Source organism: Hyperolius riggenbachi, chromosome 4 (genome assembly GCF_040937935.1).
Source record: "Hyperolius riggenbachi isolate aHypRig1 chromosome 4, aHypRig1.pri, whole genome shotgun sequence".
In the NCBI taxonomy this organism is placed as follows: Eukaryota; Metazoa; Chordata; class Amphibia; order Anura; family Hyperoliidae; genus Hyperolius; species Hyperolius riggenbachi.
In genome coordinates, this window is record NC_090649.1 from 88214970 (window position 1) to 88242279 (window position 27310).

Below are 27310 nucleotides of genomic sequence, written 5' to 3' on the forward strand. Positions count from 1 at the left end.
GTAGAGTCTAAAGAGGGTTTTTTGATTAGTGGCGTTATGATAGCTTGTTTAAATGAAGAAGGGAAAATGCCAGTTGAGATGGAAAGGTTAAACAGTGTTGTTAAAGCAGGAGTGAGGGGGGAGGAGAGCTGGGGGATAAGATGAGAGGGAATAGGGTCTGAGGTGCATGTAGTAAGATGAGCTTTAGAGATTAGTGAAGAAAGATGCTGTTCAGTTAAGGCAGAGAAGGTTGTTAGCAGGGAGGGGGTTTGAGTGGGTGAGTGGTTATGTGGAGAGGGATAGTTAATAGTAGGGGAGCTGCCGGGCAGAGAGGAAAAAGGAAAAGGTGATTGGACCGGTGAAGAGGGTTGCTTTTGAAAGCTGTTCTGTAGCGTTTCAATTTTGCTCACAAAATAAGCTGCAAAGTCCTCTGCAGACAAGCTTGTGGTTTTAGTGCAATATTTTTATGCATAGGCGCATGAGTTTTTTTGGTATATAGTTTTTTGGTATATAGTGACGGACTCTATAGTAACTTATTGCTGCCAAACCTAATTAACATAATTATAAGCGCTACAGCCATTATTACCAATGTTTAGAAACATCTTTACCAGGTAAGTCTAAACTGACCTTTTTGAGAAAATCGATGTTAAAGTTTCAAAGGAAAAATTTAAACATTTAAAAACCCGTCGACTTTAACGGTTAATAGCAAAGCCTGCTTAAAGTTTAGGAACACCAAATTCCCAGGGTATATTAAGGGGATCAGTGGGAATAAGAGGAAATTTTTTTTTTTCAAAAAGACCTTATAGTTTTTGAGAAAGTCGATTTTTAAGTTCCAAGGGCGAAAATGTCTTTTAAATGCGGAAAATGTCAGGTTTTTTTGCACAGGTAACAATAGTGTATTATTTTCATAGATTCCCCCAAGTGGGAAGAGTTTTACTTACTTCGTTCTAAGTGTGGGAAATATAAAAAAAAAACGACGTGGGGTCCCCCCTCCCAGATTGGGGGGGTCTCGGAAGGGGAGGGGCAGCCAAGCCTTCCCCTCCCCCTCCGAGCCCTTGTCCAATCCAAGGACAAGGGGCTCTTCTCCACCTCCGATGGGCGGTGGAGGTGGAGGCCGCGATTTCCTGGGGGGGGGGGTTCATGGTGGAATCTGGGAGTCCCCTTTAAAAACACTATTGTTACCTGTGCAAAAAAAACTGACATTTTCCGCATTCAAAAGACATTTTCGCCCTTGAAACTTAAAAATCGATTTTCTCAAAAACTATAAGGTCTTTTTAAAAAAAAAATTTTCCTCTTATTCCTCCTGATCTCCTTAATATATTCTCCAAATTTGAGGCTCTTAGCATTTAAGGGGGCTTTGCTATTAACCCTTAAAGTCGGCGGCTTTTTTATATTATACGGAGCGTTACGGTTTAACGCGAAATTACGGTAGCGTTTAATGCGAAATTACGGCATGAACGAAAAGCGAAATTACGCGTTGAAAATTACGCTTACGGTATTTTCAATTACGATTTTAATGGCAATTACGCTACCGTAATTTCACATCGTAATCGCAAATTTCACATGCGTAATTTTAGTAATGCGAAATTACGAAAATTTCGGCTCAACTCTAGTCACTCCTGGTGGCATCAACATTGGCATTATTCAAGAGATACTTTTCTGCTTCTGTCTTTTAGGTAAAATATACCGCATGTACGAAAAAAAGGGCCTCCATGGAGATTAGGTTCAGGGCGAAGTTTGGCACTGGATAATTGTGTATTTGTCATTTTACCAATTTTCTATTATCACTTTTCCTAACCTTCCTCTCTTTATCTACTCTTAACACTAACCTACCGCTATCTAAGCCTAACGCTTAACTACCCCTCCCTTCTCCTAACACTAACCACTCCACCTATTGCTAACATTTGCACTTGATAACTTACCCCCACCGGCGGTTAATATGCAGCAATCTTTGCCAATTTTGGTCCCTTCGCTGCCCTGGCACTTTGACTATACTTGTCGCCTCCCCTGCCTAAACTTTCCACTGGGCACCACTAGAGCTGCAGTCGGTTTTGTGTTCTATGCAAATCCAGGTTTCCTAGCGACAATGAGTGCCCATATTTCCTGCGTTGAAATATACCCTCATCAGCGATGCTAATCGGAGGCTCTACAGATATGCTGCATGTTTTCGGGCCTGTTTATAAAAGCTGAGGATAATTAGGCCCCTCTCCACTTTCTTCTTCATTTAAAAAAAAAAATATTTTACTAGTTTAATTTCTACAATTTTATTTACAAACTAGAAAACCAGAAAACACAATTTTTTGCTGGTGAAAATATATGGAGTACAAAGAGTATGACGATCACTCTTAAATGAAGGAAAGAACTTCATTGGAATGCATTAAAAATAAGTGCTGAAAAAAATGGTGACACAACCATAACAGTGTCAATTATTATTAAAATAGCGAAATGTTTTTTTTGTTTTTTTTATTATTTTTTCTCCTTGCTCTCCACTGTCTCCATAGCTTATTGCATGTATGAAAGGGGTGAAATAATTTCCTACATTTCTTTGTTGAAAAACTCAATTCATGGGTTTATGATAAGAATGTGAAAGTGGTGAAAATAGTTATTTATTACAAATTTTAAACACAGAGGAAACCAAATATTTCTCCATTTCTATAAACTGCTTATATAAATTATATTTCTTTTTACTTTTTTTTTTTTTACAAACATTTTTTGGGGTAACTATTGGGGAGTGTGGGAGGTAAGGAGGTAATTTTAAATGTTAAAAAATGTCTTTTAAAGAAAACATGTAACGAAAAAATACGCCCCTGGGGGGTACTCACCTCTGGTGGGGGAAGCCTCCAGATCCTATTGAGGCTTCCCCCATCCTCCTGGGTCCCACGGCGGTGGTGAAAAAGCTCCTCGAACGGCTGGGGATGTAAATATTTACCTTCCCGGCTCCAGTGCAGGCGCAGTATCAGCTCTCCGCCTCGGAGATAGGCGGAAATAGCCGATCGCTGTCGGGCCGCTCTACTGCACAGGCGCAAGTCTCCTGCGCCTGCGCAGTATAGCGGACCCAACGGAGATTGGCTATTTTCGCCTATCTCCGTGCAGAGAGCTGCAACAGCAACCCCGCTGGAGCCAGGAAAGGTAAATAAATCCGCGCTTGTCAAACTTGACGAGGGAGGATTCCGGGACACTTCGGGGGAGCCAGTGCTGGATTGCTTGCAGCTACAGGAGAGGGGGAACCCTCAATGGGACCCTAAGGCTTCCCCCTCCCGAGGTGAGTACCCCCTAGCCTAGGGGAACTTTTTTTTTTATTACAGGTTCTCTTTAATGTAATAAAAAAATTGTGTAGGTTTAATTTCACTATTTGGCCACAAGAGCATAACTTCCCTGTGCATAGTATTACTATGTAAGTGTAGGTATCGTTTTTTGTGAACGGCGTTGCCATATAATAGACGGCGGCAGTCATTCACACGGAGACTTAGATCATTGAATGGGAACTGTGTTTTTTATTACCCATACATTGATCTCCAGGCTAACGATTGGTGACAGTAACATTTACGGGAGGGGGACGGGAGGAATTGAGCAGGAAGGGATGTAGTAGCTATGTCCCAGCAAGGAGATATGGGATTGTGCGGGGTCGTAGTTACTCGTCCTGGGGGAGGGGAGGTGGTTAATGAAGAAATGTATGTAGGGGATAGCCTATGTGGAGCTTTGTATGATAGTGTTGGGCGTTCAAACTGGTTCCTTTAGTTGATTGGAGCAGTTGGGATTGGAGAGGCATGGATCTGTTTTCGGTTGGCTGCAGAGTAGGGTGTTACAGAAATCAAGAGGGAAATTAATTAGAGCATGTGCAAGCATTTTAGTAGCTTTCTGAATAAGGAAGTGATGAATTCTGGAGAATTCAACAAACCTGAAGAAAAGAGAGAGACTTATTTGCACTCCTAGATTTATAATCCTGAAAAGTATAATAAAAATGCCTGATTCCAAGAATGTCCTAATTAAAATCGTGACTATACATATGCATGGTCATCTCATACTTACCCTGTGTGCCCGTGACCTTTCCCTAGCTCTCTAGTATTGTTTATGGCATGCCTCAAGTAGCCATTTTGTGACTTCATATTTTATTGAATGTCTACCTGTTCTGTATGCGCAGTACTGTGTATGGTTTTTGTGTAGCTAATTTAAAGGGCACAGGCCTATGCTGTGACACCGCATGCTGATGGCAGGGGATAGTTTGTATGTTATTAAAGTGGGATAGAACTCTGACACAACATTCCATAAAATGTGTTTTCCTACTTTTTATTACCCATACAGTTATCATATTTGATTTTGTGCAACAGTAACATTGTCTGTTAACAAATTACAAATTCCCAAAGCTGCTCTGAAAGCTGCCATTGCATTTTCTTGCATAGCTGCTGCATTTATATATTCTTTTAAACCAAAAACACGTTTATTGGCATATTTTCAAAGGTCACAGTAAATAGTCAATGTAATACATCAGCATTGCATACAAAAGTCGATTCTGCTACACAGCATGAAAGAAGAGGTACAAGTATGACGTAGAATGTACATTTCAGCTAGTAGGAACGGACATAGATACATGGATATTGATAACACAGTGCCTTAATGGTATATCATGTAGGATGTTATACAATACAATTAAGGATAAATAAAGTAACCACTATAGCACATATAATTCCTTGAGGCAAAGTAGCTGTGGGTAGTCTCCTAGATTTTAGCTTAGTTCAGGTTCTATCCTTCCACCTGTCCCATATTAGGGAGACTTGTTGCACTCGTTTTCTGTGCAGATACACTAGCTTTTTGAATGCAAGTGTGCTGTCTAAGCGTCTCTTCCAACCAGAAAGTGATGGTGGTTCCATGGATAGCCATTTCAGAGCAATTTCCTGCCTTGCCGCTAACAATGTCTCATTAATAAATGTTTTAGTACAGGGTTGAGCGTCCTCGTCTATTTGCAGGCCTAATAGGCACATTTTAGGGTCAAGGGAAACTGGGCATCCCATTTTATCATGTAGAAAGTTGACCACCTGTAGCCAAAATTCCATTAGCGGTGGGCATTCCCACATAAGGTGGTAAAAAGTAGGATTGGTGGTATTGCATTTAGGACAGTTTGCATTGGAATCTGAATTGTACTTGGCCACTCTAGTAGGCGTTAAATAAGCTTGATGCAATATATATAGTTGAGTGGCCCGCTCTTTGATGCATACTGAGACTTTACGTACATTACTTAAACTGCATTTATATATTAAAATCTATCTAGTGATCACTTCTTAGCTGCCCACTGAATCAAGGAGCTTTCCAGTTAAGAGACAAAAAGTAGGGATTATAAAAATTGCACCCTGCAGGAAAAAAACACAGAGACTACAGGAGCCCAAATGGTGCAGTATGTCACATTACCAGAAGTATGTAAAATATGCCGATGGATTATACTCACAAAGGTGGGTTGCAGAAGGGCAACCGACCACTAGAAGCAGGTGGAGATGTATAACCCCGACTCCACTCGGGTGACCAGACGGAGGTGGTGATGACTCATGATAAAATGCAAACCTCAAATGACCTAAATTGGTCAAAGAGAGTTGATCCCTCTCCAAAAGGAGGATAAAGGCACAGGATAAAGGGGAAAGAGGTGGCCAGAGAAGATAAAATACGTTAAAAACAAATAAAATTAAAAAAGTGAGTTGGCTTACCTCAATTAAGACAAATCCACGTATTAATAGAATTTTATTGCACTGGCAATGTGTTTCATGGGTGCATACTTACTTTCTCAGGTCACAGCAGTGCCTGATAGTGCTTGTAACCACAAATAAGGCGCCTTATTTGTAGCTACACACACTATTAGGCACTGCTATTTGGCCTGAGGAACTGGGTATGCACCCATGAAACGCGTTGCCAGTGCAATACAACTCTATTAATACATGAATTTGTCTTCATTGTGGTAAGCCACCTCACTTATTTTTTTCATTTTATTTGTTTTTAACAAATGGGTGCCTTTTTCCCCTTTATCCTTTCCACTGAAGAACAAAGTCCTGTGTTTAACTGTTGGAATGCTGTTCTGCTACTTTTTTTGAAGTAGTAGATTTTATGCTGTAAATAATCTTTTAGAACAAAGGAAATGCCGAGTTTCATAACACTTTAGCAACACAGTAAATGCCTTTTAGTTTGTACAAATGTTACAAATCATTTCAGCTCTTCTTGACATTAAGTGAAAGCGAAAGACCTACAAAGGTGAAAGTGTTTTAGGTACAGAGATTGATCCAATCAGTATGCCATCAATACAATGCAAGGCTAATGCAAGGGCCTTGGGAGAGTGGATTTTTCCCCCTAGATTAAGAAGATGGGAATTGATCAGCTGTAATTAAGTGTATGCCCATGTACTGTAACTGTCTGCTGGCCTTGTTTGTGCTGATGTGGATGCTGGAAGGTGTTTGTTTAATAAATGCTACAGTAAATTACATTTTGCAAGTCTTGTAGGAATGTGTGATAGGCAGCGCAGAACCGAATAGCAGCCTGTATATAGCTGTGTGCAATATTTCTGTGCATGTTTTTTTTAATTTGTTTTTATTTTTTGTCAGCCTGTTCACTCTGCGTGTGGCTGAGCTTATTTGCTTGTATTTCATATTTGTATTGTAGACTTGAGAATTCATTAAAGTGTAATGTAATTTTCATTAATAAGATGATTGGAGCCATGTTGGTGCACTCTTAGTATCAAAAACAGTTAAGTTCTGTATGTATTCTTTTTATTTGCAGTAAGGAAAAATACTGTTGTTAGCTTTCTGAAGTCACCAATTTAATCGGATCATCAGAAGCAGGGCTGTGGAGTTAGTAAAAAACCATCAGACTAAAAAATCATCCTACTCCAACTTCAGGTACCCAAAAATTGCTCCAAATCCTCGACTCCAGCTCCGCAGCTCTGATCAGAAGCAGTGCTGGGTTGTAACACATCAATGTTTGACTGTAGAGAGGCAGGATGACAAAGTGGCTAGTACTCTCGCCATGCTGGGCTAGGGACCCAGGCTCAAATCCTGGTTAGGACACAATATCCGCATGAAGTTTGTATCTTCTTTCCGTGTGGATTTCCTTCATGCACTCTGGTTTCTTTCCAAAGTAAAAAAACTCAAGAAGTTATTTGGTTTCCCTTAAAAAATGGCCTTAAAGTAAAACTGAACGAAGAAAGGTCAGATACTCAAAGAGAGGGAAGGCTATGGTCCCTGTAGAGCCTTCCTGGTCCTCTCTCTGTGTCCTTGTTCCATGAACTGTCACCACATTGTACGCAATAAACAAACTGGTTTAATAGTCATGGTACTGCGCATGCACTCGCATATGTTTAGTAAGGAGCCACACCTTTTTCGATGCACACAGGGACTCCAGAATTTCTGAAGCTTTCTGAGGGGTCCTTGAGGTTGAAAAGTTGAACTGGGGATAGTGCTGGAATGCGACCACCGAGAGGACAGTGAGGGCTCTATAGGATCCAGAGCCTTCCATCCACATAGGTGAGTATGGCCCAGTGCCCACCAAAAACCTCTAGCAGATCCGCAAAACTCTAGAGGTTTTTGAAGCAGATTTCAGAGAGGCATGTTTAGAGAGGTTTTCTAAACATGCCTAGCATTTTTGGAGCGTTTTTGTGTAGCAGATTTCATATATTGTTAAAGTAAAGCTGTTACTAAACAGCTTCTGTAACAAAAACGCCTGAAAAAACGCTCAGATCTAACGTTTTTCAGAGCGGTTTGAGCTTTTACTATACTTAACATTGAGGCAGAAACGCATCTGCAAACCGCAAAAATGCTGCAGGAGCCACGTTTGCGGTTTGCTAAAAACCTCAAACCGCTGGTGTGCACCATCCCATTGAGATGCATTAGCCAAGCGTTTTCACAGCGGCAGCGGTTTTGAAAACGCTACCAAAAACGCTTGGTGTGCACCAGGCCTATCTGACGTTTTTATTACATTTTGCTACAGATTTAAGTTAAAGGGAAGGTTCAGGGACTATCCGAAAAAAATAAAAATCCCCATCCACTTACCTGGGGCTTCCTCCAGCCCGTGGCAGGAAGGAGGTGCCCTCGGCGCCGCTCCGCAGGCTCCCGGTGGTGCGCCCGACCTGGCCAGGCCGGCGGCCAGGTCGGGCTCTTCTGCGCTCCAAGGCCCGGCACTTCTGCGTCCCACGCCGGCGCGCTGACGTCATCGGACGTCCTCCGGGCTGTACTGCGCAGGCGCAGTAGTTCTGCGTCTGCGCAGTACAGCCCGGAGGACGTCCGATGACGTCAGCGCGCCGGCGTGGGACGCAGAAGTGCCGGGCCTTGGAGCGCAGAAGAGCCCGACCTGGCCGCCGGCCTGGCCAGGTCGGGCGCGCCACCGGAGACCACTGGGAGCCTGCGGAGCGGCGCCGAGGGCACCTCCTGCCTGCCACGGGCTGGAGAAAGCCCCAGGTAAGTGGATGGGGATTTTTATTTTTTTCGGATAGTGCCTGAACCTTCCCTTTAAGGTGCTCATTAATGATACCATTTTTTTGTGAACGATCATATTTTCGATAATGTTCTTCAGATCGTATAGCATGAAAACAGAATAGTTGGTGGGCCCAATCGATTCTGAATGATCGCAATACTGATCTCTTCCTTAAAGAAATGATCTTTCCGCTTGGCGGATTTTCCACAGATATGATGAAAATTGGTGGAGATTTAATCGCAAATTGGATTCTTTATTGATGTTGATCGATTAAATGGGATCTTTTTCTTCAATCTGAAGGACCTTATCAAAAATATTATTGTTCACTAAAAAATGTATGGTTGATGGGTATCTTTAGACTATGGTAAAGACAATACTTTTGGGAATCTGTGATCTAGCAGCTGCTATACTTGTTTTATGGCAGGGATATTTAACAACCGAGCATTCATATTCACTACTGTGGGAGAATTAGGGACTGAGAACAGGATTCAAACAGCTGGTCTTCGGGAAAGCAATGCTGATTAACTTAGAAGAAATCCACAGTTTACATCTAACTCCAACCCGTCAGACTGGTCAGTGAACATGGGATCTCTGTGCATAGCTTAACTTCGGTGCTAGATAAATTAAGTGATTCCAGGGTACAGTGTTGTCAGTGGCTGGATAGTGTACCTTTTTAAGGGCACTGCCTCTGACACAGGAGACTAGGGTTCAAACCTAGCCCTTTCCTGTTCAGTAAGCCAGCACCTATTCAGTGAGAAGACCTTGGGCAAGATTCCCTAACACCGCTACCGACTATAGAGTGCGTCCTATTGACTGCAGCTCTAGGGCTTTGAGTGCGCTAGGAGAAAAGCGCAATATAAATGTTCTGTGTCTTGTCAAAACAGATGGAAGCTACAGACCATCATTTCCATCAGGCATCCTGACCATGCTCTGTACACTGCAGCAATGCATTATGGGCAGTGGCATGATCCAATGACCTACGAAAACCTACAACTGGGCTGTCTAACTCCAGTCTTGAAGGACGGAGGTCCTCACACGTTGTTGGCACAGCTCAAATGAACTGATGGGACTGAATCAGGGCAGGAGTGGTTCATGAAGTATAACCCATTTCTCCACCCTAAATACTGGCATGGATATGGCCCTCGATGATTGAGTCCAGACCTGTCCTAGAAGAATTGGGCAATATTATAGTTTTCAGTACTTCATATCCTGGCAGCCATCTGTAACCTAACAGGTAACCCTGTTGGTGATAATCTGAAGGCTAGATAAGAAGTCTCTCTGTGTGAAGAATAGAAGTAAAACAAAGGATACTACGAAGACTCATCACCTACTCTTCAAAATTGCCACTAATAGTGTTTCTCTTTAGCATGCAGTAAACCTGGGAGAAAGACGTGATAAGCCCTTTTTTTTACTGTGTCCTTTCACACTTTCTCTACCGTATCATTAACTAAAACCTGCACCCCCCACTTTCAGCCAGATATTGTTGCTAATTAACCTTTGTTCACTTCTCTGAGGAATGTACAATAATTCAGGCTGGGAAATTACACCAGCAGAATTAACAAATACGTACGTTTCTGCTGTCATATCTTTAATAAATGCTTTCCGTTTCCTCAGTTTTTCTGTATCATTATTCTTTCATAAGTCTAAGAAAAAATGATAATTATCTTGGCTCGGTGCATCCAGCGTATTCCCTAATTGTCTATTCATTTTCTGTGGTAAATACTTCCTGTACAAACAGTTTGTTCAATGCTGACACAATGGTCTTTTGTTATCTCGGAATCTGAAGCAGGAGCCGGTTTTCTCTGCTGCAGCAACCGTTTAGGGCCCGCATTTTTTTCCCCCTATGATGCACATGGACAGCAATTGTCAGGATCCAATGGACAATGGAGCCTAGGAGCAAACAGAACAGCTGGTCCACCAGTCTACGGAAAGTCAATTGGTTCTTATTCAAGAAGACAGTTTGATGCATGGAGTCAGGAGACCTCAGTTGTGAGTCTTTCAATTCTAAGGCTTTACATATGAAGACATCATAAAAAGACAATCAGTTGGTTCTAAGCAGGTTCTACTGTGCTAACTTGCCTTGAGAAAGGGATACAGTTTGGAGGACCCCAGCCCCTCCCACTCATCTCTCTACCTCTACGGCTTTCCTGGTTCCAAGATCACAAGTGTGAAGTTTCCATTTTGCATCTGGCTTTTGAGGTTCCATTTGCGTTTTGCATTTGCGTTTTTAAAATAGCGGTAGGCTGAATTTGATGCAGAAACCCACTTATCGGACATTGGTAAAAGTGGGAAAATGTTTAGTTAGGTAGTACTGTTGCACACTGTATTTACAATGCTTAAAGTGCAATATAGTCAAAGTTTTGTTTTCGTTCGGATCCACTTTAAAGGATACATCCGGGAATATATATATAAAAAAAAACAGATTTACTTACCCGGGGCTTCCTCTAGCCCACGGGTGCCTATGTGCCCCTCACCGCAGCTCCACTCCAAGCCGGGTCCCCTCCATAGCAGCCGTCGACCCGTGCAGGTCGGCAGCCTCTGCCCAAGTGTGCGGCTGCGCTTCCGTTGCAGGGAGCATTCTGTGCATGTGCGGTATTTATGCACCTGCACAGAAAGCTCCTGGCACAATTGTGAGCGGTGCGCATGCGCAGAAACCACCAACCTAGCCTGGTCAGCGGCTGCTATGGAGCGGATCCCAGGAGAACAGCTTGAGGTGGAGCTGTGGTGTGGGACACATAGGCTTCCAGGGGCTAGAGGAAGCCCCAGGTAAGTAAATCTGTTTTTTTTTAAAATATTCCCGAATGTATCCTTTAAGCAAAAACCGTGGAGACTGGATGCAGCCCACCATACCAAGCTTTCTATGGAGCTCCCTGTCACTGTGTTGCTTTACCCATTAATGGTTTCATTGCCTGAAGATTGCGGGAATTATTGTGCAGTCAGCTAGATGCCTGCTGCTCATCTACAGACACGTGTGTAGTTATTTGTCATTTCTCAATCACTGCTCCCATCCATCCATGCCACTCGTCTAGATTCTTTTTAATCACTGTGTATTGTTTCGGAGCACCTGAGCAATCTGATCTATGTATTATCACACTGGCCTCTTTGTTGAAAACAAATCCCTTTGTGTATAAGAAGCTGTATTGGAGAACGGAGACGTGAGACTTGTCAATGAATCTCATTTTCTGCCCGTTCCACTGTATTAACGAGAAGATTTCTTCACCCATGTCATCTTAAAGGATTGCTATACCTTCTGATGATATTTCTCACACCACTGTGCTGGCACCTTCATATAGTCAGCTCTGGATGTGCTTAACCACTTCCCATTCCTGGGTTTTCACCCCTTAAAATTCCTGACAATTCTGACACTTCAGCTGTGTCACTATTGATACAGTAATAACTTTTTCATTACTTATGACAGTAAAGTGAGAAATATATCCTTTTCAAGACAACATAAGCTTTCTTCGGGTGGCATTTTTTCCCTAAATGTATTATATTTTACAGTATACCATTTTACATGGGATAAAATAGACATGCAGGCAGAAAATGTTCTTCCCAATGATGCGGCGCATGTGCGACTTTGGCCGAAGTTGTGCACCTTCTGGAGCCGCCACGGAGGGGAGCCAGAGGACACCAAGGGACCACATGGGCTAAGGGGAGCTGGAGGAAGCCCCAGGTAAATCCAGATTAGCTTTTTTTTACCTCTGTACAGGGTCTCTTTAACCTCCTGAGCATTGCGCCGCTCAGGAGGGTTTGCTGGCCTCAGGTGTCCTCCAGTTTAAATCTAAAAGGTTTTGTGGCTTTATTACAAGTTAGCTAGCACTAGGCTAGCTTGTTTAGGTCACCTGCACCCCCGATCCCCCCCTTATCCCCCCCCCCCCGTTAGATCCGCTGTATACATTATCCAGTGATCGTGCAGTCTCCCCGTATAGCTCCGTTCTTGTCTATGGGGAGGATCGTACATGACGTCACTGATGTCATGTGCAGTCCCAATCCTCCCCATAGAGAGACTGGAGCTGTGCGGGGAGGCTGCGGCGATCGCTGGAGCCAGGCTGGGTAATGTATAAGTGGCTGGATCGGGGGGTGCCGGTGACCTAAACAAGCTAGCCTAGTGCTAGCTAACTTGTAATAAAGCCACGAAACCTATTAGATTTAACCACTTCAGGATCACAGGTTTTTTCCCTTAAAAACCAAAACAACTTTCACATTTCAGCGCTCCTCCCATTCATTCAGCGATAACTTTATTGTTACTTATCACACTGAAATGATCATTTTTCGCCACAAATTATGCTTTCTTTGGGTGGTAGTTTTTGCTCTGAATTATTTTATTAGTTTTAAAATAAAATGTGCTTTGGTACATAAAACCCGCACATTTTATTTGCCCATTTGTCCGGTTTATTACAACGTTTAAATTGTGTCCCCAGTACAATGTATGGTGATAATATTTATCTGGAAATAAAGGAGCATTTTTCCATTTAGGGATTTTTAATACTTTTTCACTTATTACACAAACTTTTTTTGAAAAAACAAAAATGGATATACTCTCATGACATCCGTATTAGAAAAGTCCCTAAGGTAACTATTTATGTAAAAAAAATTAAACTATGTAATTTTTTTTTAACAAGTGTTTTATTTCTGTAACTGTGGGGCAGGGATGGAAGGGGTTAAAAGTAATAAAATAAAAAAATAATAATAAACTTTCTATGTAAAACAGTATAGTGGCATAAATAGGTGTATTTTACTTTTTGGCCACAAGATGGTGCTACTGAGACAGTGTTTCTATTAATTATTGTATATTATATATTATACTATTAATTATAATTAATTTCTATTAATAAAACACGGCCGAACACGGAAGTGTCGGGTCTGAGAGCTTATGCGACGTTTACAAGCTCTCCGAAGACACGGGAATGGTGATCAGGATTGAGAATCAAAAGATTCTCGCATCCTGATCACAGATGGAGGGGGCTGCGACGGTGGATCGACGGTAAACAGCACGGGGATCGTGAACGCGACGGTAAGGCAGCAGTACGGATATCTACCCCCCTGATCCGCATGTGTAGTTTAAAGGGGCGTAGATATGCGTAACAATGATCCTAAAGTGGTTAAACTGGAGGACACCTGAGGCCAGCAAAACCTCTGAAGCTGCATGCCGACACAGTATCGGGCATACCGCCAAGGAGGTTAACAGCCTAGGCTGTTTAGCTATGTGGATTTCCCCTCCCAGAGCATTCTGGGAGACCAGGCATTATTTTCACTTGCTTTGGAATTCTCAGAAACAAACATTCCACAGAGCTGCTTCCGACAGGAAGATGTGGCCACCTTTGATAAATTGCGGAATGTAAATCAGGGAGAGGAAAGATTTTACAATGGGCAAACACTGACTAAATCATTAATAAACATTGTTATAAAAACTGAAGTGAGAAGGACATAGAGGCTGACACATTTATTTAATTGTAAACAATGCAAATTGCCAGGCTGCCCTGCTGGTCCTCTGCCTGTAATTTTTTTTAGCCATAGACCTGAACAAGCATGCAGATCAGATGTTTCTGGCAAAAATCTGACAAGATTAGCTGCATGGTTGTTTCAGGTGTGTGATTTAGACACTACTGATGCAAGAATGCTAAGCAGGACTACCAGGAAACTGGTGTTAAAAGGAAATAAATATGGCAGCTTCCATCTACCTCTCACTTCAGGTTCACTTTAAAGGGGCCCTGAGCAGCAGAAAAAAAAAGCAAATCTTGACTTACCTTGGGCTTCCTCCAGGCTCCTGTAGCTCGGTGTCCTCTGGAACCCCTCGGTGGTCTCGCTGGTGGCTCCATAAAACGTGCATGGCCCGCACCAGGAGTCCAACGCCTCATCACGCCCATCACTGTAAGGGTCATGCGCAGTGTGTGGTCTCGCTGGTGGCTCCATAAAACGTGCATGGCCCGCACCAGGAATCCGACGCATCATCACGCCCATCACTGTAAGGGTCATGCGCAGTGTTTCGAGTACTGCGCTTACGCAGGAACCTTACGGTGACAAGCGCAATGACGCGATGGATGCCTCGACAGGCGGTGCATGTGCGACTTTGGCTGAAGTCGTGCACCTTCCGGAGCCGCCAGCGGGACCACAGAGGGGCCCCAGAGAACACCAAGGACCTTGTGTGCTAAGGGGGGCTGGGGGAAGCCCCAGGTAAGTCCAGATTAGCGTTTTTTTTAACCGCTGTTCAGGGTCTCTTTAAATGCAAGGTATCAAAACAATAGTCAAAGAAGTGGCATTATGTAGAATACATGCCAGCAGGGGTACCTTTCATATTCTTCTCGCTTTTGTTTCCCTTTCAGACAGAGCAATAGACAGATGTGACTCAGGTGTCCTGTTTGACCTTGATTTCCACATGTATCGAATTGGCCTATAAAAGCATTGTTATCTGGAAGTAGATAATGTGTATGTTCCTGAGCTTTAGTATTCAGAAGGACAGGCAGGATATATCGGCGTGACCGTTGCGCGGGGCAGCCACCCATGCACTGCCTTTATCTTGACATCTCTATTACAGGCCCTCGTGAACAGGACCCCGGTAATGCCGCGTGTCACTGTGCTCCTTGCTCTCGCCTGTACTGCTCACTGCAAACTAATGCAAAACGCATTTACACTCTGCAAATGATGTGCATTAATAATAGCCGATAGCACACACCTTTTGAATGGGTTCTTTCTGGGTGTGTGAGCAATATGTATTATGTTTGCTGTTCTTACTGGTGTACTTCAAGGCCCCCTGCTGCTCTCCACCAGATTCATCTCTCACTGTTCCTGGCCTTGCCTGAACCCAACAAATTAAATTCAAGACTCTCATCACAGGTTTTCCCTTTCCTGCTGGTTCTTTACTCACCGATATGAGTGCCTTTCTGTTTGACGGGCAGGTTTACTTATTTACGGCTAAGTTGTTATATTTCTGGCATCTCATAGCTTGCACACGCATGTGACCCTGAAGTACTGTCGTTCAACTCAGTGTGGGCCGGTCATGATTTGAGAAAGGACCTAATATGGCCCGAAACGCCTGTGCGTCATCTGTGTTTGTACCCACACATGGATTTTATTATTTTTAACTATTAAAGTTTCTACGTTGATGGTGCGGATCTTTTTGAACGACAGTATATTGTACTCGTGACTCCAGAGGAGATCCCAGCACATCATCTTGTTACCATTGGTGCAGTGCCTTTCACCATTATACGTGTGACCCTGAAGTAAACATGAGAAACTTACACCGATCGGCCAAAACATTAAAACCATCTCCTAATGTTATGTAGGTCCAACTTGTGCCACCAAAACAGCTCTAGCCTGCTGAGGCTAAGAGTCCTCCAGACCTCAGAAAGTGCCCTGTGGTATCTGACCTGAATATACTAGCAGAAGATCCCTTAGGCCAGTTTTACACCTGGCCGTTGGGGTGCGATGCTCCGCTCCCATCACACCGCAACGCGAAGAAAGTCATTTAAATGACCCTGTGGCAGAGTGCACCGACAGGGTCATATGCATAGTGCCACCCCTCCTACAAGCCCTTCACCTCCCATCTCCGTCCCCCACCCAGTGACATGCTTTCTGCTGGACAGGAAGTATATCACTGGGATTCCTGTTTCTGCGTCGTATTCACGTTGTTTTGTGCATGTGTGCTGCACGCAGCCAACATATTTAAAATATCTGTGTCGCCCTTTGACTCACATGACCAATGGTAACACGATGTTGACTTTGCGGCAGCTTGCCGACCGATTGGGAACTTCCGCAGCAATGTAACACGGTAAGTGTGCTGGGCCCTGTTGACTTGCATTGTCGTCATGTTACCCTGCGGCAAAACAGAGTAATGCAATGCACATTTGCAAGGCAAGTGTAAAAGGGGCCTTAAAGTGGGATAATACTCCCAAAACAAAAATATTAACTAATCTTGGGTACATAAAAGAACATTTGCAAGCATTCCCAAGCATTTCTTGTGTGTAAAACATCACTGGTTCATCTGCAAATGTGAACATTGCCGGCTGAAGCTCTCTGCCTATATCTTCACACTGCCTCAAAGAACCATCTTTGGACTGCTGTAGCCAGGAAGTCAGAGAATGGTTGTTGGACCGTAAAAACAGACCATTGAAGATGCTGCAAGGCTAGCAGAAAATGTAATTGCATCTCTGATGTTTTACAACAAAGGAAGGCGGATGTTTCACAGCAAAGGAAGGTTTCTTGGAAGATAACATAAAATACAACTATAAGAGATTGAGGCGCAATCCCTCAGATGACCGCCGTTTCCCGAGCTTCTGGCAGAACCTGCTGCAGATGTGGATCATCGACTCATCTGCAAGCTTCTTGCCCACATGTCATCTGAGACAATAGGACTGCCTTATCTCCTTGTTCTGCTGATGGTTGGAATGTAACAGCCATCTGTTTGGATACTTCCCCTGAGCAGGTAAGCCAGCCTACCCATGGACCAGGGGAGTTTGTTTTATCGCTTGCAATCTGGGGTAACCAAGCAAAGCAGTTAAAGAGAAACTCCGACCAAGAATTGAACTGTATCCCAATCAGTAGCTGATACCCCCTTTTACATGAAAAATCTTTTCTTTTTCACAAACAGACCATCAGGGGGTGCTGTAGGGCTGATATTGTGGTGAAACCCCTCCCACAAAGAAATTCAGAGTACGTACTCTTGGCAGTTTCCTGTCTGTGTACCTCGCTGCATTGTGGGAAATAGCTGTATACAGCTGTTTCCAACTGCCAAAAAAACATGCAGCAGCTACATCACCTGCCGACAGTAAAAATGTCACCATGTAATAAATGTCAGAATGTAAATCGGGGATTTAAAAGATTTTATAATGGGCAAACACTGACTAAATAATTTATACATAATTATTGTAAGAATGAAGCACTTTTTTTATTACATTATTTTCACTGGAGTTCCTCTTTAAATCACATTCATTCTGTGAGAGTTCATGGATAGATGGTGGAAGGATTTTTATACTTGTATTATTTGTTTATTATCCTCATAGAACCAGATGTTATTACAGCCAAGTGTGTGCTACCTGGGAGAATAAGAAAGGATATTTGGGCACAGAGTGAAGCCCAAATCTGATCCTGGCTCACCCTGTTCTAACTAATTTTCACTTTATTTTGAAAACTGCTCTCCCACTGATAACCTAATTCTTTTGTCCCGCACATAATTTGGGCTCCAGCTATTGCTGGTGGCTGAATTATACACATTTGTTTGTTTTTTGTAATTTGGGCTCTGGCTATTGCCGGTGCCCAAATTACTCAGTGAGCACCACTCTAGCCATAATTCAAATGACAGCCTATGGAGGCACCCAAATTACTTGTCTCGCTTAATGCCTGAAAGTGGGGGACAATCTTCTGCAAAACCCTGCCCCAGGACTTCATGCCAATTGGCGTTGAGCGGTCCTGGGGCTGCCGCCGTGTCCACTCCACACCACTTGGCCTGGAGTGGTCATTAAGTAGTTAAACATTAAGGCAAGGGTGGACTGCAAGAAAGTAGGGACTTTGTTGTTCCACCTCCCACAAGGTACCACCCAATCTTTAAAGCGATGCGATATTGGCTATGGAAGGAGATCCATGTTCACAGGCTCTGTCCTCCTGCCCACCCAATCTGTTTAGCTGGTGAAGGCGGAGCAGTGCTTTTCAGCGCTGCTAGATTTGGGCGCAGCCGGCGCCTCCATAGACTACAATAGGAATCACTCCTATTGCAGCGCTCAGTGAGTAATGTCGGGTCCGTCAGAAGACTGAGCCGAGGTTGCTTAAAAAACACAATAATTCGGCCTCCAGCAATTGCTGGAAGCCAAATTATTTCATTCCCCCACTATCCATGTCGGCCTGGAGGGGGAATAGTAATTAAATCGGCCCGGACTTGTGCAGAAGCAGGATCAGCTATATACCGCTGTATCCTGCGCCCAAGTCTACCTGCGCCGATTTCAAATGTACTCGGTGAAGGAGTTAATAAGATTTGTAAGGAAGGCGGACAAAATGTTTACTTTTTTAACCCCCCCCCCCCTTTTTGTTTAAAGTCCCACATTTTACATGAAGAGCATGCAGCTTAACAAAATCTTCATAAAGAATGCCACAGCCACAGGTCATTTTCTTTAAAAATGACCTGAGTGACCTGTACCTGAGGCAGCGCAATTCCTGGGAATGAACGGTGAAATGTTCTCATAAGTGCACCATTCACCATTTATTTAAATGGATTGGATCGCTGCCCCTGCTGTGCAGTTGGTGGGTTTATCCACTGTTCAGGGTGCATCAAGCTGGACGATCACAATTTCTAGTCCTCCAGTTTAGTAAATCAGGCTCATGGTCTTGTGCCGAGTTATGATACCAGGGCTGTAGTCTGGCCATTGCTCTAACCAGTAATAAGAAAAATGTGGTATTTCTGTTTTATATTGGACCTGAACTCTTGCACAGGACAAAAAGAAAACAGAGAAATATACCCTGTATGTATTTAGAGAGTTTAGTCTGTTTGATTCCCCCTTATGTGTGTCTAATCACAAGTTGTAATTTGATCTCTCCCTGTCTCACATGACTGCCACAGCAAAGATGGCAGATAAGGCACCCATACATCAGGTGACTTTGTCGGTCGATTAACCAATCAATTCGATTATTATCATCATCGAATTGGTTGAAAATCAGTGCTGCCAAGCGCAGGCCCGATCGACAATATGACCAATTTCAGTCCGAAATCGGTTGCGTTAGTTGATCGCGCCTGGTGCAAGATGTTTTGCCGAAGTTGGTTGCTCGGGAGTGAGGCAGTACGGCGGCCGATTTCGGAATGAGCGGCGAAACAACGAAACCCCCTGACGCTCCCGCAGTAATGTATAAATGTGCCCATCCATGTGTGCATTATACATTACCTGTCCTATGTCTGCCTCTGCGCTGTGTCAGTAACCTCCGGGCGACCTCCATACATGCCACTTGTGCATAGCATCTAACGTTGGCACATAGCGTCTGATGTCAGATGCTATGCACCAGTGGGGTGTACGGTGGTCGCCCGGAGGTTATGGACGCCGCATTGAAGGCTGACACAGGACAGGTAATGAATAAATGCACACCCTGGGGGGGAGGGGGGCTCATTTATACATTCGGGGGGTAGTGGCGGGGTGGACTCGGCAGGCTCAGCCGATTCCCTTCAAGATTTCTTGCTGGAGTCGGACGGGAATCGGCCTGCAGTATACGGGCAGCTTCAACAAACAGACACGGTTATCTCTAATCAGATTCGATTAGAAATAATTTTGTCTTTGTCAAATCTGCCCATATCCTCCTGATGTAAGGGCACCTATAGGGTCATTTGAAAGCACTAGATGTTAACAATATGTCTGCTTCCATGAATCAGAAAGTAGAAACCGTGCATATTTATTTTAGGATTTGTATCAGCTATAACAAAAACAGTGTTTTTTGACTAAAGGCTATGCTGTTGTGTATCTTTTAGAGCAAAGAGGACGTTCTGAGTTCAGGTCCACTTTAACGTGTCTAAGGCTGATTATAGTTAATTCATCCTACTCCCGCCTCTTTCACTTATCTCCGTCTGCGAGGGTTTGTTTATGTAACGTCTGGTAGCTTCCAACGCTATACTTTAAATTCTATACTTATTCACAGATTACATGAACGGCTCTGTAATGAGCAGAGTTAATTGGCTGCTTTCTGGTGTACTAATTGCCATACATTAATAATGCAATAATTGCATATAAAGTTATTTTAGCAATCTGCACTTTGGGGACTGAAATATCCAGTGCCGGTATTTAAAGTAAATAACAAATATGACACGTCTACCCCTGCTGGGATCTGCAGCTTCATAGCACATGGTTAGACTGCAGAACCAGCCAAACATGAACAGTCACAGCTGGATTGAGGGACCTCTCTCCAGATGGATAATTATAGCATGTTACTTTACACAATTTACATGTGTGAAATAAAAGTTTCAGCTTTTTCAGGTTAGATGTCTGTAGCAGTGGTATTGCACTTGTAGCATCAGAAAGCGGTTGAGTGCTTTCTCCTCTCCTTTTGTTTTAGACCACCATCGTCCATGTTTCTGCACAACTACTGTATACACTCACGTATAAGCCTAATTTTTCATCACAAAAAATGTGCTAAAAAGTTCCACCCTCGGCTTATATGCAAGTCAGTGGAGCAGAATGGATGGTGGAGCAGGTTTTGTTACTGGCAGAGGAGCTTAAGGATTGTGCACTAGTGGTCCTGCTCTTGCCAGCTGGCTCCCTGCTGTGTCCGTGCCCCCCCATCCCCTGCAACATGGTGTGCGGCGTGTGCTGCTTAAGACTACCTGTGTCCCCTGGCTTGTAGAGCAGAGCATGCAAGCAACATGTCAGCGGTGCAATGATAGGGTGATCTTCCGTTGTGGCAATCGCTTTCTCTCATATTTATGATGCCATCTAGTGGCGTCTTAAGGCAGCTGTATCATCCTTGGGGCATATCTGGCTATGGAGAGAGGGGCTGACTTGCACTGGGGGCACATCTGGCTACTGTGGAGGGGGCTATACTGGGTAGGGGACTTATACGTGAGTCAATCGTTTTTTTCTGATTTCTGAGGGAAAAGTGGGTACCTTGGCGTGTATGTGGGTCGGCTTATATGTGAGTATATATGTAATTTTATTGAGCTCTATAATTGTACTTCTCTTATTTGCACTTATATAGATTCTTGAAGCTAGTTTCATGCTTCTGACCTGCAGTTGTGGTGCAATCTGCTGAACGCAACGCCAAAAAAAACCCTTGGCGATTACTGAAGCAGTGCGTGGTAATCTCCATTTTGGCTGCAGGCCAAGCAGAGAATGAGGCTCTCTAGCGCTCACTTCCTGTGATCAAAAATTGAATAACACGGAAGTGTATTGAAAAAATATGCTTCTGCGCGTGTGAAAGGAAGGTGCAAGGAATGCAGAGCCACAGTTATTTATCTAAAACTTTATATAGGAATGCAAGGATTTTCACCACTCAGTAGACTCTGTCCCTGTGTAGCTGGGACCTCCCATAGAAATGTCAAGTGTGTGGTGTCCCTCAGAAGATGAAACACTGTGCATATAGTGGGGGTTACTCAAAGAGTAGGGACTCGAGTATAAGCCAAGACCCCCCCACACACCCACACACTTTTGGGCCACTTTTTTGGCCCCAAAATTAGGCTTATATTCTAGTGTATACAGTTTTGGATTCTCCTCCTCATTGAATTCAGGTGTTCCAACCACTTCCAGGCATGCACACTACTTCTACAAACAGTCATGAAGGAATGGATTGCGCTCAGTAGCTCAGTTACCTCCAGTGTGGTACTGTTGTAGGATGTATCTTTTGCAATAAGTCTTTGTTTTATAACAGTGGAAGCAATTGCAGACAATAGCAATTCAGGCGTGAAGTGGTTGACAATGTAAAATCAGAGTTGGGGGTCCATGCATACTGAAGCGGAGCGTTGTAAAAACAGTGCAGGAGATTTGGGCGTAGCCGGCGCTACCATAGGAATTACTGCTATAGCAGCAATTGGTTGAGTGATTTGGGCGCTTTTAGAAGACGGAGCACAAAGCACTGCAAAAACTGTAGCAATAGCTGGAAGCTGAATTACATTTTCCCCCCACTATCCATGGCGGCCTTGAGGGGGAATAGTACTCAATGCCGCTTGGACTTGTGCAGGAGCAGGGTGAGCCAGTTATCGGCTTCACCTGGCACTGAAATCTCATGGTGGCTATGTAATACATACTCTACTCTATTGCGCAGAACGCTCTAACTTTCTTTAGAACTAAAGACCTCCAAGCTTCATATGGCCTTGAGGTTTGTGCAAGAACAGTGTGCAGAGTGCTTTATGGAATGGGTTTCCATGGTCGAGCAACTGCTTTCAACCCTTCCATCACTATGTTCAGTGCAAAGCTTTGGATACAGTTGTGTATACCACAGAAATTCTCATATGCACACCTTGCGGAAAACCTTTCTAGAATAGATGAATCTGTTATAGCTGCAAAAGGTGGGCCAACTCCATATCAAAGCCTATTGATTGAGAATGTAATGCCATTAAAATTAATGTGTGCTTAAAGCTAATGGGAACCATTTTTTTTTTTTAAGTCAGATACTCACCTAAGCAGAGGGAGGCTCTGGGTCCCATAGAGCATTCCCTCTCCTTTCCCGGTGCCCGCTGCTGTCCTGGCACCCCCGTAGCGATATTCGACCGTTTTGGTCAAATACCGCTGTCTCCCGGCCGAAGGGAGGCATCGGAAATGCTTTGGGAGCCCGAGTGCTCCCAAAGACGGGCCGCTCTACGCTGCACACGCCCGCGCACCCTCTATGACGCACTCGCGTGTGCGCCGCCTGTCTTCGGGAGGACTCGGCTCCCGAAGACTTCCAAAGTCCCCTCGGCGGGGGATGCGAACGGAGGAGTCAGCGCAGCATCGGGGGCACCGGGAGAGGAGAGGGATGGCTCATTAGGACCGAGCCTTCCCTCTCCTTAGGTGAGTATCTGCCTTTTTTTTTTAATACGGGGTTACATTAGCTTTAAAGGTAGGTGTTCCAGCATCATTGGGAATCTATACAGCAAAGTCCCCGTTATCTGAAACTCAGACAACCAGAAGTCTCAACTAACTGGCATGCCTGAGGGGATAAGGGGGTCAGAACTTTGGGAGGTTTGCAGAGCATACTTACCAAACCTCCGGGGTGCTGTCTACCATGCATTCTGCAGCTCCCATCGGCTTTCCAGCGTCCATGCATGGCTCCTGGCATGTAACCTATGCCAACGCAGGTTAGGTGACATTTTGGGAGCCGTACACAGAAGATGTCGGAAAGTCACTGGGAGCTACAGGAAGTGTAGAAGATGGCACCAGGAGGATCGGGAAGTAGTTTCTGCTACATGGGGAGAGGTTGGTGCTATTTTTGGCCGGTTGCTTAAAGGGATACTGTAGGGGGGGTCGGGGGAAAATGAGTTGAACGTACCCGGGGTTTCTAATGGTCCACCGCAGACATCCTGTGCCCGCGCAGCCACTCCCCGATGCTCCGGCCCCACCTCCGGTTCACTTCTGGAATTTCAGACTTTAAAGTCTGAAAACCACTGCGCCTGTGTTGCCGTGTCCCCGTTCCCACTGATGTCACCAGGAGTGTACGGCGCAGGCACAGACCATACTGGGCCTGCACAGTACGCTCCTGGTGACATTTAAACAGTAGGCCATGCACATACAATCCCCACCAGTGCCGGATATTAGGGACTTTCTGTTTGGCAACTATAAAACCATGATTGCAGTATATTTTTTTTATACATTGCCTTTGAGGATTCTCATCTTTCTGTTTGAATTATTGGTTCAGAGCTTGTCCAAATTCTGCACACCCTGGGGAATTAAATTTCAAGTTTCTCTGTGTCTTCAGATTTACCGCAGTGGCCCATTCACTGCTCAGGGAATAAGTGTTAATTTCACCTCTACTTTGTAACAGGGATACAGAGGAGCCAGAAGAATAAAAATGTCTAAAAAGTTTAAAATTTGTGGAGGCAGTGGTGGACTTACCTCCTCCAAACAGACACAAGATATGCCAACTAAGTTTAGCAGAACAGATTTAGTTACATACTCCAGGTGAAAATACAATGCGTTTCACAGAAAACATTTCCTGTGCATTACACAGTCAGCTTCAGGGGAAAAACCGGTATCTCTGCGTGATACAGACTATCAACTACTTGATAATTATATAAGTGGTCTGGTGAGGACTGTTTGAGCTTTTGGAAACCATAATCTTTATACATGTTGTCCATAGCTTAAAGTGAAACCGTAACCTTTCCCACGAGAAATCTTTACCTTTTCTCAAATGGATCATCAGGGGACTCTGTACGGCTGATATTGTGGTGAAACCCCTCCCACAGTGTGATGTCAGCACCTAGGTACCGACATCACACTGTGGGAGCCTTGTTGCATTGTGGGAAATAACAGCTGTTTCTAACTGCCAAAAAAGCAGCACCTCCTCCCACTGACATCACCTGCCAGCAGTAAAGATGTCACTATGTGATATATTTAAGAAAGTAAATCAGGGAGAGGAAAGATGTTACAGTAGGCGAACACTGACTAAATCATTTATAAATAATTATTGCGAATAGTAGGCACTTTTTTTCAATACATAGAGTGATTAAGATGTGAAATGCATTGCCACAGGAAGTCGTTATGGCAAACTCTATACCTGCATTTAAAGGGGGCTTAGACATCCATGGCTACAATTACTAGGTTATGCCTAATGATGTTGATCCAGGGATTTTATCTGATTGCCATCTGGAGTCGGGAAGGAATTTTTCCCTTTTGGGGCTAATTGGACCATGCCTTGTAAGGGTTTTTTCGCCTTCCTCTGGATCAACAGGGATATGTGAGGGAGCAGGCTAGAGTTGTACTTTGTACTGGTTGAACTCGATGGACGTATGTCTTTTTTCAACCAAAATAACTATGTAACTATGTAACATTATTTTCACTGCAGTTCCTCTTTAAGCTTCTCCCAGATAGCTGCTAGCGATCAGGCAGTCTTTTTACACTGCCTTCCTGTATGATCTGTTGTTGTAGAATCCGAGACTGGAAAGCTTTAGCACATCCAGACAACTCCATTGTTACCAGTGAATAATACAAACATTCTTGCTGAAAATGCGTCGGACCTCTACTGAATCAATTAGCGCTTCAATCAAATATCTTTTAAAAACTCCTTTGAGCATACCTTTTTTTTTCAAATTTTACTATACAACAAAGTACATCACAAATGTAGAGCAGCGGGATTTTACATTGAAACTGAAGGACGCTATAAGCATTTGCTGCTGTACTCAAATGTTTCACAAGTAAATAGAGGCAGCAAATGCTGCAAAAAGATATTACATAACCCAGGACATTCTTTTCCGTCACCTCAGCATAACATCATTTGTATTCACTGTTAATCGAGGCATTAACTTATTTTTTGTTGTACTGTGCGATAAAACCAAGGACTTTCTTTTACAGGCCATGCTATTCTAGTTTTATAGTAAAGCATTTTAATGCATAATGAGTGCCTAATTAGAAACAAAGGCTATTGATTTAAAAGGAAGAGTTGCTGAATAACCAAGAAACACTTTTATCTCTGTTCCTTCCGCTAGAGGAACAGGAAGCAGCCGCATCCCCATGACTACAAACTGAGGAGGTGATATTCTATAGGAGAAGAGCATTGGAGTTACCCTGTAAAATAGGTACCGGTAATCAATTTAGGCTAGATAAACTTTGCTGAAGGTGTGTTCTCTGAGAAACTTGTGATAAATGTGATTAGTTGGCAAGCTGGGAGGAGGCGTCTCCGGGTTGTGAAAAATTCAAAAGCTGTACAAAATGAGTGAATAGTAGTCGTGCCTCAAATGAGGATTTTAACTCATTTGTTTATTTGCAGCTTCAATAAGATTGAGATAAGTGTGCTGCTTTTTACCTCAATCCGCAGAACTAGTCGTGCTGTCAATTCTTGGAATGCTTTAATCTCTCTCTACTAGCAGAAAATATAGAAACTGAAAGCAGAAGTCCTCTGTTATTGTCTCACAATGCCCCCTAGTGACACATTTCCATAAATACACATTACAGCAGTACTAATTAGAAGCAGGGAAATGTAACGAGAAATTAAAAAAAGTGGTAAAATAAATTGGCATGCCTCTAAATAAATTGGCTGCTAAAGGGTAAATATATTTATGAGTAGATTAACAGGCACCTCTGAGTCTGTTTGCTGTTCTGTTTCAGACACTGTGTAATTTGACCTGAAGAAGCAGGTACGACCTGTAAAACGCTTTGTCCTTTAGTGTCCAATACATATATTGAATTCCTCATCTGAGTTAAGAATATAATTCACTCATTTTGTATGGTTTTTGTATCCTTCACAATCCTGAGGCACCTCCTCCCTTCTCGCCAGTTCCTCCCCTTAGGGGTTATTCCATAGATTAATCTCTAGAGATGTTTGGGTGTTTTTGAAGAGCGACCATCTAAAGATCCGTAATCTCACAGTTCCGCATGGAGACAGTATTCTCCACCTGCTTTATTCTGTGGTTTCCAATCAGCAACCCAGATTTATGAGTCGATGCTCTACTTTCTCTCTCCCCTTTGTTTTAAATACTACACTACACTGTATTAGTGCTCCTGGTGTCTTTTGTCTCCTTTTCTCTTGGTCCCTGGATTCCAGAAGTTGAAACCACAATAAGATCAGTTGATTGATTTTAGTGGTTTTGATTGGCTGGTCTCAGTGTGATCATAAATAAAACATTTAAATAAATAAAAAATCAGCATGGCAGCAGGACAAGAGACATCATAGTTGTGGACACACATGGGCCCTTCTAGGTGCACGGGCCTCTGAGACTCGGGCTACCTATACAGGGGGGGGCTGTCAGCCTATACAAGGGGAGACTCTGGCTACCTATACAAGGGGAGACTCTGGCTACTTATACTTAGGGGGAAATCTGGCTACCTATACTTATTTGGGATTCTGGCTACCTATACTTATTTGGGATTCTGGCTACCTATACTTAGGTGGACTCTGGCTACTTATACTTAGGGGTGGGCTCTGGCTACCTTTTATTAAGGGGGTAATCTAGCTACCTATACAAGGGTAGACTCTGGCTACCTATACTTAGGTGGACTCTGGCTACTTATACTTAGGGGTGGACTCTGGCTACAATTTATTAAGGGGGAATCTGGCTACCTATACAAGGGTAGACTCTGGCTACCTATACTTAGGTGGACTCTGGCTACCTAGACTTAGGGTTGGACTACCTAGGGGGACCTCTGTGAAGCAGTAATATATGGTTATGAGGCTGTAGTAGGCCTTATATTGTAATGGCATTGTATGTACAGAATGTTGTGTATGGCATTTTGTATCACGGTGCTCACTACATTCAACTTCAGATGGGTATTATGAAATGTAATATGTCTTAAAAATGTTT

At 43.6% G+C, this 27310-nt stretch overlaps 1 long non-coding RNA gene across 1 annotated transcript in view; it reads left to right on the forward strand.

The window, feature by feature from the left end:
• Positions 1 to 27310, forward strand: part of LOC137570408 (uncharacterized) — a 172523-nt gene that overhangs the window by 82180 nt on the left and 63033 nt on the right. Inside the window, exon 2 of the long non-coding RNA XR_011031024.1 lies at positions 25499 to 25588. This is a non-coding gene — a long non-coding RNA (uncharacterized lncRNA). The remainder of the gene's footprint in view (positions 1 to 25498; positions 25589 to 27310) is intronic.